We start from the raw sequence: 21,565 nt of genomic DNA, 5'->3' as shown, positions 1-21,565 counted from the left end.
AGAGAGAGAGAGAGAGAGAGAGAGAGAGAGAGAGAGAGAGAGAGAGAAAGAGAGGATAGAGGCATAAAGTTGCCTCGCTGGAATGGAAAGGGCGAGGCTCTCTGGATATGCGGAACCGGCAAAGAAAGAGGAAAAAGGCTGGAGGGTGGACGAGCACCGTCGTCACCCAGAGATGAAGAACAAGATGCTCCACATGATGCATCTAGCCAGAAGGACCGGCTCGTGTGTGCACGCGCACACACGAGCACCCGTGGCCCCGCGAGGAAAAGGTTGAAAAAGGTTCGTTGGTTTCACGAGCTCTCGTTTGACCCGTGTGTTACGCCGCTAAAGTAAGTGGCCGCGGGCGAGGCCTAGGATAATTAATCTCCTATCGACTCTTGATCCCTTTATTCGCTGAACTTGAAACAGCAAAAACTCGCATGCGGCCTGGATGATCGCTCGATTGGAAAGAGAGCGCTTCTATCCGCAATTTATTAGGGGTGAGCAAACTTTCGTCCGATTTTTCAGTCATTTGGCTTCGCTGACCTCTTCGCTGCGATAACCTTCTTCGTACACTTAAGCTTAACTATTAAACACATAGATGCTCCAACGGACATCTGAATTTCGATTTAGCCGACGTCGACGCATCGATCGAAAACTACGAAAGTTTAGACAGTTTCGACAGAACCACTCGAGCGAGCGTGTCTTCTGTAACTTTGAATTCAAGACGTAGGATGTGCCAAACGCGACCATACGCCACGAAGTTGTAATAGAGATAGCGTGTTCTCAAACATATACGAATACGTTACAGAGTGTCGAACAAATTTACACTTGGTTACCCGGAACGACATACAACACACGCTGCAGCATCTAACTCAAGCATCTCCAGTTCCTGGCGTTGCTCCGACACTCTGGCGTAACTCTCGTCTGCAAACTCCGAGGACAGCGCACGATGTCGTTTCTCATCTTTCGTCATCTATATTACGAAAGAAGGGTTGGGAACCGGTAGAGGCCCTAGTTAATAACTCGAAGGGCAAAATTTCCAGCAGCCCGAAGGAAATGTCGTTCGATCTCGTAAAAATAAACTTGTCTCGAGGCTAGAGGAATGTACATGTAGGGTACACCGAAGAGCTCCGCTCGATGCATTATTTATACGTCTGATTCAACTCCACTGATGATCGTTTCGTCTTTATCGCTCGACATATTTGCCTACGTAGGAATTTCGCTCGTTCCCTGCTCGGTGGCAACTCGGGAACAAAATTTGAGGCAGTTCGAAGAACGCGTCGCTCTATCTCGTAAAAACACACTTCCCCCGGAGACTGGAGGGACCCAGCCTGCACATTTTATTCTCGTCCAATGCATTATTCATGCGGTTGTTTCAATTCCGCGGATAATCGTCGTCCACTATTTCACTGAGCGACGTAACGAGCTTTCAAAAACAAGATCCACGGGTTTCCTCTCGCTTCCTCGGCCGAGCCCGGCGGGGATTATTAATTTCATGTCCAGATTTTTACGACAATACCGGTCCGCCAGGCGCGCGAGCGAAGTCGATACAGGCGTCGCACGGTTCTCGTGTACAATGGTCACCTACGATTTCAATGCCGATTCACGGGCTATTCACCAGGACGTTTCGCGCGCACGGCTTATCTCGTTTCCTTTTCTACTTGCACAGAGAACACCAGCCGCGTTGCACCGACGCAACCGCCCATTGTGCCCATCGCGCAGTTCCCGCTCTGGACGTTCCTCTTCCTGGTCCGCGCTCACGCGACCAAACCGAAACACGTGCGATAGCGCACGCGAGAAAACGACGTAGGCGACTCGCTGGAAGCATTTACTGCCGTTTAACCCGAGAACACCGCACTTATTTTTTTTCGTTCGTTCACCTTTTCTCTGTTGAATTAATCAGGGGGTTGAAAAAGTCTGCGTTACGTTGAACTGATTACACAATTTTTTCTTTTACTTATTCGCATTCGCATAACATCCATAACTTTCATAATTGCGAGAAATCCTCCAAAAACCAAGACCCAATTTTTCACAGAATCGACTCCCTGCATAAATGAACCTCCCTCCGACGCGGCAACCCTTTCGGTATTTCCTCTATTTTCCACGTTTCGATTCTTCCCTCGCGTGATTCACCGCGCTCTTTGGTTTCACCGATACCGAAGCATCGGGGGTTAAGTACCTGCCACGAAGGTATAACTCATTTGGTATCGGACGTCAGACACGTTTCCCTTCGACCCCTGCTCCGCTACTATCGCCGAGAATTACGAGCGTCATTACCATTAGTCGCGGTAATATAGTAGACGCTCCGCTACTCTCGCGTCTAAACAGATACGCTAAGTTTCAACGTGGTCTCTCCGCTGGCGACCAACTACGCTAGGACGCGTCTCAACCGGCCAGAAGGAATGCCATCGCGAACGTTCACACTTATCGCGCTAAATGGAACCCGGAGCATGCGTTACAGCGACGAAATTTACGCTACCGAGCCTGGAATCGAAGAATTATTTGACTTTTTAATGGGATACACCATCCGTGGGGTCGAAATATGTACTGACATTCAGGAATTTTTTCCGACGATACGAAATTATAAGTTCACAGTTTGAATAGTATTCCTGCCGAATTTTGTTAAAAAATGTTGAACTTTTGAAAAATTGCGAGCTTTCAATAACGAAAATCTAATATTCCCTTGGCGTTGGACGCCATCTGGTTTCGTGATCGTGATCGATCGAATTAGCATCTATCGGAAGCAATTTTTCGCCTCTCGACGACATGCAAACGCTCTCGATGATTCGATTGGATCCGCTCGAAATACTAACTCTCGATTCAAGGTCGGCCGCGACGGATTCGATCGAACCGCTTCGTACGACGGGACGCGAAGGAGCCTCGTTGATAGTTATGGCAGTCGTTTCCGACGAGTTATTAATATCTTAATTACAACCGACTCGTTTTTCCGAGGACGTCTGGTCGATCAGTGGTGTACAAGACACGACCAGATTTCGCGGGATTAAGCACTCGAAGTCCGCGATCTCCTGGTCTGGCTTCTATCTCATGTCGCTGTCTTACTCGAGCATGGGATTAACGTGTTCGAGATTCTACATGCACGATATCTTGCCTAATTAAGATGATTTATAAACTGAGCGTTGTCATTGACGGTGAAAACCGCAGACCTATCAGTGTCGATAATGTCATACTGGAAATATGTAGCGGAGTTCATCTTAATTATCTTTACCGTGTTTTACACCGCACTGTTGTTCTTTTACACATCATCGATCATTCATTGTGTCCACACTTAGCGATTTTCGTAAATTTTAAATGTTATCTATGAAATATCGCACTCTGCGAAAACACGATCCTCCCGGATAGGATCGAACGACGAATCGATTCTCAACCCCCTCCGCCAAAAACGAAGGAGCTGTTGGGCCCCCCTACGGGCCAATTAAATTCGCAGCGGTAACGGGATAATAATTCCGTTGAATAATTGCGCTTGGCACGGGTATCGATCAAATATGTTAAATCGTACACACGCAGGCGGCCGCGATACTCCGTGGAATCGGAATTAATCGCGGCCATTGAAACGCGAGGAACCCGGGGCCCTCCGATCGTCCGTATAATCAATTGCATATTCAACGGAATCGCGTATCGAAACGTGGGTGGGTAGAGGGTGGAAAAAAGCGCGGCAAAACACTCGAGCGAATATCAATTCATCGAGGGTTAAGGGATAATTCGCAGCGGCGTTGCGGCGTCACGTGGCCGCGATTATTGCTCGCAAAACGAATCGTAAATTTTCGATACTCGCCCGACAGGCGAGAAGAGAGATAGCGCATACGGTAGCGTTGCACCACGGGAGACATCGCCGCTTTTTTGCGGATGGTTGAATTCGCGACGAATGGGAGGAAAAATGAAAACAAAAGGAAAAGAGAGACGCAGACCGCCACCGCGCGATATTCGAGCGAATCGGCGTTATCCATCGCCGTTCGGCGGCGAAACGCGTACAAATATTTTAATTGCCGCAGCGATAAGCGGCTGCTGTTCTTGTTACTTCATTCTCTTTTCCTTTTTATAACGGGAGATTAATGCGCCACGCAAACACACTTCGGCGCTCTTAATCGAACAATCGCAAACATTTGTTCAGCGATGCCAGTTGGGGCGGCGTTATTTAGCGTCGGCGGGTTCTTACGAACGCGCTACCGTTTCATTCGCGCCGACACGCTCGCTATCGAAAGCAGGAAGTCGAAGTTTCGTGGGTTAAAGTTAGTGGTTTACTTTGAAATCTGGTTGAGAACTGCAAGGAGCAAACAGGATGTAGGGCTATCTAGCTGTACTGTATACTAAGTCCGTGGTTTGCACACATTTTAGGGGCATAGGCAGCCATATTGGTCCAAAGTAAAGTCTGCTGTGGGAATTAATTCCCAGCGAACGAGTGCAAATCCTGACTTTTTCTTACTTTACTAGGGAGTTGAAGTAAAATGAGTACTGGTCATTGCATCTGAAAACTTTTAAGTGGACCCAGCTTTACACGGGAAACTTTCGCGTCTCTTAGACAGGATTTACTGTACATTTTTTATTTCACCACAATGTTTCTATATTTATTCCGTCCAATCTCTTTACTTCCACGTTAAAGCGACAAAATAAAAGGAACGGTAAAGAAATGAAAGAGTATTGTCGCGGATCGCGCAGTTGGTGAGTCTATTTGAAAAGTTGTTTCTCCCGTGGGTTGTGCAGCATCCATTGGGACAAGGGTGCGGAATCGAGCGTTTCACGACGCTTTCTCGGCGACTTGGGAAAGGTCGGAAGTCGTGGCAGATCGATGGCGCGAAGCTATGAAAGAATAGCGTCCACGCGAAAGGGGTAGTTGGCCGCCACAGGCGATGCTATTGCACCTTCATGAACGGACATCTTCGTTTCATAACGAATTAAACAAAAATAATAAGAATAACAAATCTAATGTTTTTTAGAATCTTACGATGAATTGGTCTCGAGTTAAAATTTAAAAAATGTATAACCTCCGATCTATTCCTCGTTTCACTAACGATTTCCCTCAAAAGTTTCAGACCCCCGAAGAAAGCATCAACTTTGGGGTCACTCTGTCAAAGTATCTTGACTAGTGTGGGCAAGGCGACGTACCCTGAGAACGTAGCTCGACGAGGAGCGCACGCAGTGATAAACAGGAAGGAAAGAGAGGGATGAACGTAGTACGCTTGCGCGCGCGAACGCGCGGTCTTCTCGCGAGCGTCGATAAAAGCGAGCGCCGCCGGGCGGAGCGTACATTTCTCGCGCGCCTTCGAGACAGGCAACCCGCACGACGCGACGCAACGCGCGGCGCAACGTCACTTCGAAACCAGAGAGAATCTCCATCTCGAATCCCACGGAATCGCGCTAACGATCGTGCGAGTGGAAAACGTTCCGTCGCTCGGAGAAGCTCGCTCGGAGCTTGGACCATCTATCTCTTCGGTCCACTATTCGCTGCACAAAGGTGTCGCGACACAAAGGACCCACCGGTTCCCGCGTACGCGGTGAATCCGCGATCGCCTCGCGGTTAGCAAGAGACTTTCGCGTAGAAATCTCTACCAGCAGTGCTAGTGCGGGTCAACACAGAGGAAGACGAATCGAGTGAAGTTAAACGGAAGAGAAAAGTCTGGTGGATAGCCACTAGACGGACTGAGTTATTGGTTAGGGAGGAGCTCGACGACGAGGATCCGAGTGGTTGATGGATCGTTAGATCGAGCCCCGCTGGAAGAACGAACGTCGAGTGAGAGTTTCCGCGTAGTGGACCGTCGGAGTATCGGAATCGGGAGCTTTTATCGGGGCAATAAATCGCCGCTGCGTCGGGAGTCCCTTGTTGTTGACGTGGCCGCAAGAAAGGGACACGCATCGCTGGAGGACACGCGCGGCGATTTAGCACGATCTAATCGGAAACGGCGATCAGGTAAGCTGCGTAGATCGTCGGAACTTGGAAATTAGATAAGAAGTGCGCGGTGGTCGATGCTGCGTGCCTCGATCGATGGGGCGATCGGTTACTGTTGCTTCGTACCTGCGACTTAGAAACGAAGATTCTTTTTTTCATGTCAGGTGTACGAATAGATAATGTCGCCATTTCTTTAGCCAATTTGTTGTTTACTAGCTTTTGCTCTCGACACTTCCCATTCCTGACTCTTCCAAGGAAAACATTATCTTTGATAGCTTACCTAACCAGTAATCACACGCAAGGTTGAGCATCGTGCGTTTCGTCGCACAAAACACAAATAAAAGTTACAATTTATATCTCCATGACAACTTCACCCGCGACTAACGCAACCAAACTCGTGTACGCGCGAGATTCAGAGTCGCGAACCGAGCAGATCGATTCGACACGGTTAGTTTCTCGTGTTGGTCAGTGTTTAGTATACAAGGCATGTCCGTGCCATCGAATGGAAATGCATCTTATCGAGAGGCACTGATCGACATGGCGAGAGGGTGTGCAGCGTCCCTCTTTGTCCCGGGGAAGCAACGCAAACCCTCCCCCGCGCTCGTCACGGATCGCCCCCTCGTAACGAGCGCTTTGAATCGGACACACTGTCGCCCGTCGAAACACGACGTTTCTAAGTGGCGGTCCCGCTTCATTAAATTCTGTTATCCGTTCGAAGTGCATTGTCCACCCCCTTCCAGGGACACCTGGCGCGGTCCAATGTCCCGATAATGGGGTACGCGAGCCACCCCCGCATTATTTCCAAATTACACGAGTCTGGTTTTCGTTCCCGATCGGTGGTTAATACCCAGGGCGGGGAGGAAGAAGAGAGCCCAAACTGTGTACTCGTTACGACGCATTCAACGTCGAAAACGCATATTGTGACCCACACGAAAACAGCTTTCCAGAGAAAAGTGCACTTACGTTATTATTAGTCCTATTGGAATGAAACTCGAGCTACATTTGAGCCGTTAATAAAAACAATTTATTTGTGCAACGAACGGCTCACTTAAACTTGGCGTAAATATTACTCGAAGCATGTACTTCTATTTCGTATACAAGTATCGGTATAAAATATTCGACTATCGTCAGAATAAATTTTCAAACATTGCTTTCACTTTGAAAGCTCATACCTCTTCCCCCTTAAGACGTTTCTAAGCAGCGGGTTTCGTGGACTATAAAGATCGGCATTGGCGTCGCGATGTTAGAAGCAATAACTAGCGAGGAGCGTTGCTTTCTCAGGGGATGAACTGGTGAGATAAAAGGGCGTTGGAGAACGGTTTACAAAGGACAGGAGGAGGCAGGTGTACGAGAAACGGTATGTAGCGCTGCAATTACCTGCCGCCGGAATTACCCACGCGTCTGTGCATCACAATTAATTCGTAATTAAATCCTTTGGCTAGGAGGCGTGGTCCTTTTCAGGCGATGTATAGAACGCCAGGCTCATGCATCGGGTTGGTGGGCACCCACGTCCGACCGCTCCGGAGCGAACGACGTCGAGCGTATCGTCGAACCGGGGTGACAGCCGGAAATAAAGGGCCGGCCGTGCATTAGCGTCGACGGTCAAAGGGTCGCTCGAATATCGACCGAGACGGTCGACAGCGTTAAATTGCCATTTGTCGGCCGGGGAATGCCTCTGATTAGTGCGCGGAGGCTATCACCCAATATGTCGCTCGGCTGCGAGCCTGCCGCGCAAAATTCTCTTTGCCCCTGTGTAATAAAATAAGAGAAACTGGTCAGGAAGTCACCAGAAGCTCACTGGAAAAGTTACCAATAGACCACGAATGGGAAGTCATGTACATGAAGAAAGACCAGTTTTCCTCAGAAACTACGCTATTAGGATTTTTTTTTTTTTTTTTACTTTTCCCATACTAATTTTAGTCAAAGTTAACCCTAAATGCATGATTTTCAGATCAATGCAAATTCCCCAAGATCTTTTCTAAATACCAATATTATAAATTTTTGTCCTGCCGGAAGACGGTCCGCGACTCGGGAGAACGTTTTTGCTCGTCTCAACGAAGACCGAGTGGTCGACGACGTTTGCGATTAATATCGAAACTAAATTACCATATCCGATCAAAGCGAACGTTTCCCTCTTCTCGTGCGCTTCGGATGCGAACTGAGCGCGCATCCCTACGGGGCAGAGCGTTTCGGTATAAATTTTACGGCCGACACCCTTGGCCAGCTTCGTTCTCCTTATCGCGGCATCAGCCCGCGGCATGACCGTGCCTCGATCGTCCAAAAATTACTTTTACCCATCCTGATCGCGTTTCCGATCGAGTCGTCCCTGGACAGCACGGAAAACTCGATACGAATTACCGCCCGGGGGTGCAATATCGGCCATTCGAGCCGTCCGCGGCCCTTTCTCTGCCACGGGACCCCTTCGATCCTTTCTACGATGATCTCTCTCTCTCTCTCTCTCTCTCTCTCTCTCTCTCTCTCTCTCCACGATTTATCTTTTGCTGCTTTCCCTCCTACCTTTGACTTTCAATATGGCGTTATTAATTCTGTATTGCCTAATCTTTCCCATGGGGACAGAAATAAAAGGTAACCAAAATAATTAAATAGATTAGAATAACTTGCTTTCTAATAGGCATATAGTTTTTTAAAACGCATAAAAAGTGCTTTGAAGAACATTTATGTTTGAAGTGTCCACTTCGTTCAATTGAAACATTATCCCTTCGTCTCTTTAACTAATTCGAACTCTAATTGTAATCCCGATTGTACCTTTGCTTCTAATTCTGGACCTAATTCCACTTCATAATTCGTATTCGAATTAAAAATAGTTCGACCAGACTGGAAAGCCCATGGCCAATGGGTACTCGATGAGCCGCCAATAGTCGAACGTCGGCCAGGGTAATCGATGCGTCTGTTCTCTCTTCACGGTGCGCGACCCTTCGGGACAAACGAGCAGAATGTCGCGCCGTGCTCCATTGAGTTACGGTCGTTGTACACGCGACGTCCGCGGACCTCCACGTCGCTCGAACCACGGAAATTCCGCGAACCGACGATCACTGTGTACCTTCTTTTTGCTTCGCGTAAGCTATCCTTTCCGCCTTACAACGCGTAATGCGCGTGCCAACGCAACCGAACGTTTCGCATTCAGAGAGGAGCGATTAGCGGATAGGAAGCTCTTTCCTGCGTCTGATTACCACTTTGCCCCCGAGGCCAATACTTACCGCGGAACGGACTGAACTATCACGTGGATTGAAAAGAAAGAAACGCCACCGGTATATAAATATGCAGATGGAACGAGGAAAAAATAAAGCAGTCTGTACTTTTGTGCACACTCGCCACATCCGTCTTGTCTACGGATGGATGTGGATTACTCCCGCCGCGACGTCTCACCCTCGATATGCGTGCGTGCATGCCTACATGGAAAACGGCTGACAGCAGTCTTTGCATCGCTTACCTCGAATCCATCCATCTGGCGTGCAATCGTTTTTCCTTAAATCCAAGGCGGAGCCCACGGCTCTATCTACGATGAAGTCTTCGATCCTGTACGCGTACTAAAATATACGGAGTATGTGCGGAACGTTTTTTCCCTTTTTGGGAGGGATCGTATTTGTTGTCGAGAAAGAGCGTAGTTCAGAAAGGAAGGGTACCTTTCAAAAGTACCTAGCTTCAGAGCCTCCACTAGTTTACATTGGCCACTATTCACTTCTTCTAAAACTAGATAGTTAGCGAAATATTTCTTTCTTTCGAAACGGAACAAAGAACCCGGAAAGAAACCCGGCACTGGCACAGAGCTTCGTTAATCGAATATCCCGTTCACCTAGTCGGACCTTCGAGGTCGAGAACGAGTTTCGAGTTTCAATTTCGAGTTAGGTTCTAGATTCGAATAAAAGGTTTTCTAATTTTATATTACACGATAATATGCTGTTTAATCATATGCAATCTCTTTTACCAATTTCTGCTTACCCGAATGATATACCATTTTCAATTTAGCTTACAAATTTCGAGTCGATGAACATTCGAAATTAATGAATACTTTATCAATATGTAACATCGCTATCGTTCAAATAATTGTAAATTATACCTATATTACATTACGTTTCCATTTAACCCAAAGTAATATATACAACGTTACCGTGGGATTTTCTGTGTAAACCTAACATTGCCATCCAGAACAATATTGTTTCCAAAAATTCGACGGGGATAGCCACAACGCAACGTGCGATTAGATTACCCAACCGCATCAAAGCGTGCTGTCCAAGGTACACAAAGCTGCATTGTACTTCATTTCCGCAAGCACGACGAGCAAAATCGCACAGTGGACGAGGTCCATTTTAAAATTGACTCGCGCAACGATACGCTTATCAGCCCATTATCAGAAGTCAGTTCACGGGCGTTTACAATAGCCTGTCACCCAGCTTTCACAATTTTTCTTTTGTATTTACTCCAAACGTATCGACGTCGATATCTCTTGTTCTCTGTATACCCTCTACAAAACAACGCGTACAGTTTATTCACGTTTCCATGAAATTCTTTGCCATTTGATTTTGGGTTACAATGATTTCGGAGATTCGTGTCGTTTTTAGGATAGATTGTGAAACCTCTGTCGCTATTTGCTTCAGTGTTAGCGTATGTGTATGTATGCGCGTCAGTCTCTGTTTTGTTTCACCTTTCTCGATTCGTATACATCGGTGGCATCAAATTTTAAAGCGAATTCGGCAAGTTTAGAAGATGCCGGCACAGATGGTGCCATGTGCTGCTTCGTTTTGTAGGATGCAATACATTCTGAACCAATATCGAGAAAGTTGGTGCAACAACGTTGGCAGCTTTTTTCGAGGATGTTTCGACCCCGATTCCTGTGTGCGCGCAGGGTGGCTTGCGATCAGAAATCCAGGGAGAGCACGCAGAGTAATATTACCAGTGCCGCCATTACCGCGGCAAAGCGGCAGGTACGCTTACACACGCGCGCACATAAAACGGAACGCACCCGTGCCACCGCGACCGAGCCACGGGTCCGTGCTCGTTAAAAAACTCTCCCGCCTTATATACATATCGGAATGCCAGGAGTTCACAGAAAAGCTCCTAGGCCGCCTTTGTGGACCGCCAGTCGCGGCTCGCGTGAAACACTCTGTATATACCACACTGTACCACGCTATACCGCACTATACGAGCTCCAGCTATGTGCTACCGGGCGAGTGAACTCGTCCAAGGGAAACGCTCTTCGAAACTTTCTGTATTTTCATGCAAATTCCCTCCGCTCGTCCACGGTTCTTTTTTTCTCCCTCCCACGTTTCCGCATCCCTGGGTTCCTTACTCCCTCTTCCTTTCCTGGCTACGTCCTTTTTTTTTCTACGTCTCGGTGTCTCCCGCTGCGGATGGACGGAATTCTTATTTAGATAAATGTCTCCAATAAGAGATGAACAACTTCTTGTTCGTTGCTAGAGGTATGAAAATTGGAATTTTAATTACATGAAAGGATATTATTTGAGGAATTTGAGATTTTTCTATCAATATTATTCATTTAAAGCAACAAATTTCGTACACTCGATGAATTTTTGTTCGACAACTCTTACTGTGACGAAACGTTTCTTCTTTTTAAAAGAAAGGAATCCAAGATGTTAACACGGTCTCGCATCAGCTTTCCCTTCTTTCGTTCTCCGTTTTTCGGTTCGCAGACGGTAGAGGCGATTAGTAGTCGTCGTACGTCCTCTGGGGCCTTTTTTCGTATGCTGGGCGACCAGCGCTGGGTCCACGAAACGCCACGCTCGCTGGCGACGTACGGAATGTTTTCTACGATTTTCCACGGGTTTTCGATGCCGAACGACGCGAGCGACGTGGTCAACCTCGTGGGCACGAGCTGCGATCTCGTACGAGCTGACAGCATCGACGCCCCCCGAATGCGAATTACTGTTTACTGCAATCACCGCACAGCTTGATGACCCGAGAGCCTCCTCTGATCTTGATTGGGCTGGAGGGGATGGACAAACCACAGTCGATTGCCGTTAGTCGGTTTAACCTCGTTCTCGCGAGATTAATGATCAAAGTGTGATGTTTAGTTACATTTAACAGTGCGCATTGTTAGACGTGTTCTCATAGAACTGGTTCGTAACTTTATCGTGTCGAGAATTCAACGAAAGGGTAAAGATATTTTACACCAGAAACAAATTTAACGTTACTAAAATATTAAATCAATCCACTCGATCTAGTTTGTCAATTCCGTCGCAATTAGCTCGAAGTTGCACGCGGAGTTACTCTCGGGGGACATTCTTCAAAAATTAAATAGGCAGCGAAGAAGGAAAGTAACTTCGACTACTAAAACTTTTGAATCCTCTTAAGGAACCTTGTTAAAAACTTGTAGACCGTTATTGATTTTTTTTAATCAGTTGCGAAATTAACAGCGCATCCGATAAAGAACGACCTTAACCATTTGGAATCCTGTGTCGAGTGAAACTCGACAATATTGAACTGAAATCCGAAAATCGAGACCGCAGAAGAGTAAGCGTGGCAGGCTCAATCTGTGTCAGAATAATTTTACAATATATCTGACACCATTTCGATTTAAAACGCAATCTCGCAGACCTCTCATCTCTTATCGCCTACCGTCAAACGGAACTCGGAGAAATTGAAAAGTGCGACGCATTCTTCAGGCGACACGGAAATTTGCTCCCATGAAGATTGGGAGAAGCTCGAAGGACAGCGTTTACTTTACCCCGGAGGAAAGCAGAGAAAATAAACGCGAAAGATGGTCGAGCCGAGGACGGAAAGGGATTTAAAATTTTGACGTGTACAGACGAATCAGCTCTCTCATCTTTCCCCCTCAACATTTGGGAAGTCTGACGCGTCGAACCCATTCGTGAATAACACGTTTGTTCCTTCCAAAAGAGGATTACGGGTTTTCCGATTCGTAAAGATTTCAGCCCTCGAGTCAGAGCCTGTCGCTTTGCATGTTCCCTCAAGACTCGTGGACCTGGACCATCAACAATTTATTTCAAGGGAACTCTCTTGTTCGGGATTAGGCGAGCAGTTATCGTCTCTGAGAATAATCCCATTGATCTGCGGCTTGAAAAAAAAAAGGCAGTGAGAAATTAATCGGACAAGATGTTTGGATAAACGAGGCTGAAATCTCGTCATGGACGAGTAATTCCTTGTCAAAACACGATCGGGCTCGTCGTGTAAAAGGTTCTCGTCATTGGGGGATTTTGGACACGGTGACAGCTTCGTCGCCTATTTCCAATGGGGTCTTGTGGTTGTCGAGATACGATCACGGTTTTACCTGGAACTACAGACCTGTGGGCATTCTTGAATATTAATTCTTCAATATGCATATATATATATTTAAAATGCACCTCCATAATCTTCAAGAACGATTCTCAACATGCTTCGTCGCGATTCCCGTGCAAGACGTGAGCCATCCTTCTGCCAATAGTTGAATTTCATCTATTCGCCCGAGCAAATTGTTACGCGATAGAATCATCTCGAAACGATCATTCCCCATTCCTTAACGAGCCACGAAAGTCTGCCAGTCCCTGATATCACAAACTCTGATTGAATTAATGTATCAGCTCGCAAAAGGAGCGTAGAGTGGAGAAGCAAAACGAGCAGAGGATCAGCTCGCGCAGCGTGTACACCGGAGCGAATATTCCAGCACGCCTCCATTTTATACGTATACCGGATCCAGCATCGGACCCAGAGGATTGTTCCTTGGTCCGATCGTGTCCTGTCCAGCGACGGGATACCCCGTCGTGCTTGGTAGCTGCCACGCAAGCGATAGGTATCTCGTAACCGAGGATAAATTGGCATTATTTATATGCCCGTCACGCGCTTCATTGTCTCGTACCTCAGCGAGCAGCCGCGTTCGCGGTGTCGGAATAAAATAATAAAACCGTTCGTCTTTCTCTCTACCCTTTAGCCCCGCGCAACCTCGGTTTCCTCCCGTGATTCGCGCGAAGGATGCACGAAAATAGCACTTTTCTTGGACGAGTCTTGGCAGCAGTCGATTCTGCGTAGCGAACGATTTGTAGGATTTTATTTGAAGGTAATCGTGACGTATCACTTTCAATTTTTTGGGGTATTCGTTTCTAGCCCTCGATATCTGGAATTTAAACTATCCACATTCACTAAATTTTTTCGTTATTTTGTTTTTCGTTCAAATTCATTTGGCACCCCCAAGCCAGATGTATCTTCGTGTACATGTATACATACAGTCGATAGAGGAGTGTGAATCGGAGTCTAGGTTTCCGCTTGGAGGATTCGAGGACGTAGTCCGCCAGCCGGCTTCACGGAAGCCGCTGTAAGCAGCCCAAGTGCGGGGAATTTAATTTTCGATTTGATACAAAGGTAACAAGGCGTCGTTACCAACCTTGAGTTCGTTACGGGCGAGCCGCGCGCAATATCACAGAAGAAATTTTCAGAACGTTTCCTCTTTGTGCTCATTGAACCGGCCCAGGCCTGACTCTTCACTGCCACCCACCCCCTTTCCGTTTCTCCGACGCTGCTTTTTTCCTTATGCACGTTCTATCCTCGTGGTCTCGGTACCCGACTCGCAAATGAGACTGCGCGATTTATGGTGAGGGCTTTTTAAATTGTACACCCGGAACCCGTGGCACTCGGTTATATTTTTCACTGAATGATAAATTAATCCCCCACCCCGCGGCCACCCGCGGCCACCGCCGCAGCCGTCGTCCTGCGAACGAAAAGATTTCTTTCGCTCGACGAGCCCTTTCCCAGAGATTTATCGCGCGAAACCAAGCCCACGGAAGGGAGATTGTACCGGTAATGTTCTTCCAGTTGGTAGAAATTTCTTCTGCGGGTCGTTGCAAAGTTACATCCGTTAGTCTCTGGAATTGCTTGAAATTTAATCTTTAGCAATACACTTTTATTCCGTTCTACGAAGATAGCAGTTTAATGCGACGGAAACATATTACAGTGACGATTCTCGAGTTGACACTTGTTCATCGTGTTACAAGATTTGTCTCTCGTCAGATTGTTTATTTAATTATTTCAAATTTTGCCGATTTCGCGTATTAAAAAATACGTTATACTAATATATTTTAATTATTTATGTTTAGGTTCCAAGTATCTGGTGGACATCGCCCAGTCTACTTTGGTCCTCATTACGTCGGTACTGTATATCAACGTCTAACTGTATTAAGGTAAGCAAGCATTCGCTTTTGCATTAATCATATATTTCGTCTTCATCGCGAAACTATGTAAATTTAACACGTACTCCGTTTCAGTTATACGTTCCGAAAGGAGCGAGCTTTCCGAAATCGAGGAAGCTCGTGACGAGGCGAGAAATTAAATTTGACGTTATTTTTTTTCCACGAACTGTCTACCGCTGACGCACTGTCGACAACCGGTGCAATTACCTTGCACGAGAGAAAAAGAAGGAAAGGTAGCGCGAGGTAGAGCGACAGAGGTAGAGGGGGAACCGTAACTAACGCGCCGTAAAATCCACTGGGCACGCGCCATTTCACTTAGCCCACGGCGGCTCCTTTTCCACCGGACTGCTACTTCCCGGCGTCGCCTCTTCTTCGTACAAGCTCTAACCTCTGTTCTCTGCTGTCCCGTCGCCCGGGGTCATCGATTCTCGAGCACCCGTCCGCTTCGCGCTCGTCACGAGGAGTTTGCCGTGACTGACGACTCCCGCTCGAATCTTCCTCGGTGAATCGCGTTGTTTGCTTTTCGGCGCGCTTCTTTTACGCTCGTGATTACTTCGAAGCTTCTGTCCTGTCGTCCACGCCGGTTACGATTGATTCGGTAAATGGAAACAGATTTTTTAATCCAGAACGGAAGATTTTTCAGTTACGATCTAAAGTTACCAGCACGGAATAGTTATTTTTTTCGTTTTTTCTCCTCGTATGTTGTCAAATAATGCCATGGAAATGTTCGATACTGGTCGTTATAGAAGAGAAATTTTTAGTTACGGAGCGTTCAAAGGCCTCCATTAGGAGTAATTTAGCAAACTACGAGACATGGTAAGCATATCTTATCGCGCGAACGCAGCTCTACCAATTGCGACTTTAAAGAGTCTTTATTTTAAAGCAAGTATGCGCAAACATATCTCCGAGTCGCCGCACGCCCGCAACCTCTGGGTAGTACTTTCGCCCGTGGTAGAATTCATGTTCTTTACGTCGAGTTGGTGTTTAGTCCCGTTTAGTTCTACAAAGACACTCAATCCGAACGCAAAGAGCAAACGCGGTAGAAACAATTACCGCAAGCGTTGCCGTGCGCTGAAAACTTACGACTTCCTAGCACTTTGTTATCGTAAATTACGACGTCTGTGAGCGTTAGATGTTCCATTGTTTCGCGGAGGGTGTAAGGAAAGTTCTCTGGTAAATTTTATAAACTTGCCGCGCCTCGTCATGCGCGCACACCCAACCTCCTCGCGCTTTTGCGTTGTAACTCCATACCTGGCTCGAATCGAAACTGCTCTCTCGTGCCTTCGTAATTCCACAAACAAATATTCAAAATAGAAATAAAATTGAAAACAAACAAACAAAAAAAGACGAAGTAATTGAAAACACGAGCAATTAAAGTTTCAAAGTACCCAAGAGTTCGGCGGGGGTGGAAAAAATATTCAGAAAAGGCGCGGAGAAATCGCTGAAAATACGCGTATATCCGCCCACCGACCCTTTTGCAAACATTGAGACGCCAAAGGGCAACGAACTGCCTCCCTCCCTCGCCCTTCGCGGACTCTCGAAACCGGGCGGACACACGCCTCACTGTCGATCGATGCTTCCTGAGGCTGTCGCAACGAAATCGTTTATATGCGTCGACAGCAGCCTCGTTACAGAAACAATACCAACGATGCCGTTTGAATTTCGATATTGACGCAGGACTGTTCTACAACGGTACGCGATGAATTCGTCTTGTTTGCCCTCGTCCAGTTCCATTCTCCATTTCCAGTTTCTGCTCCTTTTTCATTCCCTGCTTCTTTATATACTGGGAACGTTACTAGTTTTCCTTCGACGAGGTTATTTTAAAAAGATCGTAACGCGCGATAATTTGATAAGTAAGGAAGACACGGAAGGAGTCGGGCGTTTCAGCGGATCGCAAGCACGATAGAGAATTTCTATGAAGAGCAATGTTTGCAAATTTGTCATCTGCTGCCCACCTTGTCTGCGGAACGAATGGAATAGTTGTAGATAAAAAAAATTCGGCTTGCAGGATTTGGCATCTGGCAAGGCCATTTAAATGCCGAGCCGTGGGTTTATAATACGCCAATCGTTATTGAGGACAGAGCTGTGCTCTAACCCAGACTCTAGAAATGCACGTGGTCAACAGAAACCTAGAAACTTCGTAACAAAGAAGCCACTTTCTCAGCCTCAATTCTCCTCCAGATTAATCGAATGTTTTCTAAATGTTGTTGGCGGATGTCTCTCAAAAATATTCTTCGTCCAACACGTTTCTTCCCCATAGTTTTTCGTTCCATTTTCTTATCTGTCGCTATTCCGCAATCCCCTAAGCCCACGCACACAATAGGTACACCATGTATCCTAATCCCCTCCATCCATCAATGGTAACCCTTCTATCAGCGCACTTTCTTCGTTACAGCTTCCAACGTGTACTCAAGCAGAGTATGTACAATAGAGTGGTCGTCCAAGGGTAAACTAAAGTCGTTAATAGTCTCAGTAGTTGCAACAACGAGCACGCAATGGAGCGTGTTTCTTGGACTCGGTTGTGTCACAGCCTACGCCATTGGGTGCAATAAATTCTCATTCTTTTCTCTCTCGTTCTCCCTCCTCCCCTGGTATTTCTCGTCTCTCCTGTTCACTCTCGCACACGTTCGCCACGTATCTTCGAGAGTTCTCTCGCCACACGGTTACCAGGGAGGGTCGAGGTGTGAACGAAGAACCACAAGTGCCCTGGAAAGTGCCAGCCCTCCCCAGCCCCCTGGTAACCCAATCCCCCACCAGGAGACGAACCGTCGCGGACGAGTTTTACACGGTTACGCATTTTCCTCCCACATTGCGGTCGGTGCGACCGTTCGAGGCTTAATCAGCCATGGTCGATCGGTCGTCGACGCCCTTCCATTACGAAGAAATCGTTTCAAGGCTTTCGAGTCCACGAGCTGGCGACAAGCCAGAGTCCCGACGAGCGTCTATCCCCGCCCCGGAAATTCGCAGGTGCAAATAATCGCTTATCGAGGGAAAACGCCGTGAAACCTTCTCCGTGGTACCTAACGACCAGGAGTCCTCGAGGTCCTGTCTCAATTAGGGAACAAACTACCGTTGTGTATCGAAGACTTGGACAAACTGGCCCTGGAGAGGATTCAGACTCGGTGGTCGAGAGTTGCGTATACGGGTTACCTCTCTATCGGCGTAGATTTTGTTCCACGAGGTCATGATCGATAGCGTTACTCCCATGAAAACGCGTTTTGTAAGCCAGGGGATAAATCCCTTTCACCGTTGGACTTCATTCGACCCATTACGGTGACTAAAGTCATTCTTAAAGTTGTCAGAGATTGCAACACGGCTCTACGAAGTCAGATGGTAGCCCCAGCATAAGTCACCGGCACCTCACCCTGCAGATTAAGGCGGAGGGTCTGGCAAGTGTGAAGAAAATCGCGATCGGCGAGAGATTGGAGACGTTGTTCGATTTGTTCCCAGGGACACAATGGTGTCTAGCGTCGCCACAAATTCAACATTCCGGAATCTTCACCAACCCCGAGAGATCAGGAATCTGGAAGTTTGCTTGTAGATGACTATCGCACGCCCACGTATCCCCCCGCCCCTGAAACAGCGTGTACCTGTGGTTCCTTATCCCGAGGGAGCGATCGGTTAACGAGATCGGTCCTCGTGGTGCGCGTCGCGAGCGTAGGACTTCTATTCGGGGATTAAGTTGACGCAAATCTGTCAGCCAACGTGGATCGGACGGGTCCTCGAGTGATCGATTCGAGCTTTCATCGACGGGAAGAAACGATGACCGTGTCCGCGAAAGTTTCAAGGGCTTCGAGAGAGTCGGGGGTCCATAATTATCGAAGTTTATTGTCGAGGCGGTGCGCGTTTATTATACTTGCAAACTTGAGCGCCTCTGATCCGAGGCAGATGACTAATGAACACGCGTTTCGAAAGGCGTGTCTCGGGTTTCGTAGTGCGGTAAATCGAACCTCGAATATCGTACGGGCCACCAAGCCACGCGAGGTCCCGACCGACCCTTAGGAATGCAAAATATTGCCGGGAAAGAGGACGCTACCCCCCTCTCAGAAACAAGACGGAAACGACGGGCACGGCTATGCTTCTTTCGCCAGATCGAGATATATCGAGCCGTGCAACCAGCTCAGACTTTTAAGTTGGGGCTACAACGACTTTTACTCGAAGCCTCCTGCGTAGAATGAGAATTTCGCGCACCTATTTATCGCGCGGACTGGTACAATTTTCATTACCGTAACAGAAGATCTTTGATCTCCAAGATTTTTTTTTTTTTAGACAATTTGTCCCAGAGGTCTACAATTGATCAGACAATTGTTCGGTACAAAAAATGATCGTTCAACGTTGATCATGCAATTCTTGTTTGATGTTCCAGGGGAACGATCTTGTTCCCCAGCCAAATACATGCGGCAGGCTCGTCATTCGTCGTCCAATTAAGTCGTGTACGAAGATAAGCCTTGTGCCGTCTACAAAATCGATAAACAGGCATCGTTCGACGCTAGTCCAACGTAGATACACGCATAAATTGCAGACCTTTCGACTCGGCCAAACGATGGTCGACGCACGCATGTATCGAGCCACTGAGGGCGTGTCTGTTATACTTGGCCGCGTGTATGGTGGCCCCTCGTATCGAGAATGATCGAAAAATGCCGGATATAATCTTCTTTAATTAACGAGATCTGCGCGTATCGCGGGTGTTCGTAGAAAAGGATCCTCGCCTCGTGGAGCGTGGCTAATAAATTCCCTCGGTCAACCGATAAATCCAACGATTCGGCGGCGTTAATCCGATCGTTTCCCTGGAATTATCGCTACTAAATCACTGGCCCGTGTATCGTGCGATTTATTTTCCGGTGCCCGTTGCGTCACCCCACGATCTTCCTGGTTACATATCAAATCGGGAGCTGATTTTATAGTCTAAGCTTTTTATTTTTATCGAAAATCGTTCTTCCTTCGATTTGTTCCTTGCGTAGGTACGCATTGACCATCGGTAGTTTTTAGCAGAATCTCTACGATTCGTATTAAAGCAGCGTGCGAGCCTAAAGAGAACAATCCTAGTGTTCGACGATCAGGAAGTCGCCAGAGAACTCTCTCAGAAGTACGATTCCATCGGACCCTGCGCGAGGTGAAACCTCACCGGAACGGGAGCACGGGAGAGAGTCGCGAACAAGTCCAGCGAGACCAGTTGATAGCCAAAAAAGGGTTGGAAATTGACTCGGGCGTTTTTATCGGCGTTGCGCAAACAGCGTTGCGCGCCATAATACTGTATCGGTATTAGTCATTTTCCAATTACGCTCGATAGGCTGTTTGTGCCATTCACTCTGCTATCCTCGATTCGCAGCGTTGCGACACGCTGTAGAACTGCCTAACGAGTCCTCCCGCGGTGTCCTTAAATTTCAACGACTCCCACAATGCGGGTCGGAGACGGAGGTTAACGAAATTTCGTCGCCTTCCGTGGTGTTGCGCCCCTATCGTTGTTGAAGGAGTGCCCCCTCCTCGTTATATCGATCAGGAATATTTAACCGTCGACACGGAGGATCGGAATACTGGGTTAATCCCTAAATAGTGCTGGTTATTCGAGGATTTAATGAAACTGGAAATAGCATGTACTTAGTCAGAAGGTCTTAGAGATATCGATCTTGGGTTGGTTACCTTCTAACTCATTTGGAGTATAATTAGATTAGTAACAGCAGTAGTAGTAGTAGTAGTAGTAGTAATACTATACATATATTTACCAAGGAAACAATTCAGAATTTAATTCCCCTAAACATCCAATCTTCAATCTCTCCCTCCCCAGGATTCCCGCAGAAATAATTCCCTCGTTAATCCTTGGTCCACAGCCCAAGGGTTAAATACGCGAAACGGCGCTCGAATCCCCGCTGCATAAAAATCTCCCATGAGATTGGTTTCAGGGAAGACACAACAGGCCCCGGTATTTGCTTAACAACCGGTTTTCTTTGGCATTCGAGGCGATCGTGGTCGCGATGAGAACCTCTAAAGTATCGGTCGTCATAAGTCACTCAGCGTGTGGCATACAAGGTACACGGGTCCGCATACGTAGTACCCATAGGCCTGCATGTCTCCCTCTCCTCTCTCTTTCTCTCTCTCTCTCTCTCTCTATGGAAGCCTCTTTCCATCGCAGCTTGGTGGTCTTTTTTAGCCCTTTTCCATTTCTCCCGTCTCTGTTCGCAGCTGGTCGAGTGACTCGATCGGTCTCCGTTCACGATCCACGGCCAACCGATTCTACCGACGCTCTCTAGACACTCCCAGGCTGTCCAGGACATCGCGTCGTATCCCGCTGCGCCTCGCGTCAGATCTAAGTGGTTCCTCTCGTACGTTCTCTCGCTGATCCCTGTACCCTTAATCCACCGTCGAATCCAGCCCTCACGCTTCCACGATCTGGACGGAGATGGAAAACGCCGATAATTGATTCCACCAGTTGTGTACTGGAGAGAGGCCACCGGGGCGAGAGAGTTACGTGAGAGATGGACAGAGAGAGAGAGAGAGAGAGAGAGAGAGAGAGAGAGAGAGAGAGAGA

General features: G+C 47.4%; 1 protein-coding gene across 2 annotated transcripts in view; it reads left to right on the top strand.

Annotated features, from left to right (window-relative positions):
- Positions 1–21,565, top strand: part of LOC128895946 (frizzled-2-like) — a 96,650-nt gene that overhangs the window by 22,250 nt on the left and 52,835 nt on the right. The window contains exons 1-2 of one of the 2 annotated variants that reach the window (XM_054158988.1): positions 5,280–5,905; positions 14,947–15,030. The gene's annotated coding sequence lies outside the window, so the exon portion shown is untranslated. Of the gene's footprint in view, positions 1–5,279; positions 5,906–14,946; positions 15,031–21,565 lie in introns of those variants that run through there. The other variant, XM_054158987.1, reaches the window with a different exon arrangement.

Source organism: Hylaeus anthracinus, unplaced genomic scaffold (genome assembly GCF_026225885.1).
Source record: "Hylaeus anthracinus isolate JK02 unplaced genomic scaffold, UHH_iyHylAnth1.0_haploid 5, whole genome shotgun sequence".
NCBI classification, from domain to species: Eukaryota; Metazoa; Arthropoda; class Insecta; order Hymenoptera; family Colletidae; genus Hylaeus; species Hylaeus anthracinus.
The sequence above is the reverse complement of the archived record's forward strand: the minus strand, read 5'-3'. Positions and strand labels throughout refer to the sequence as shown.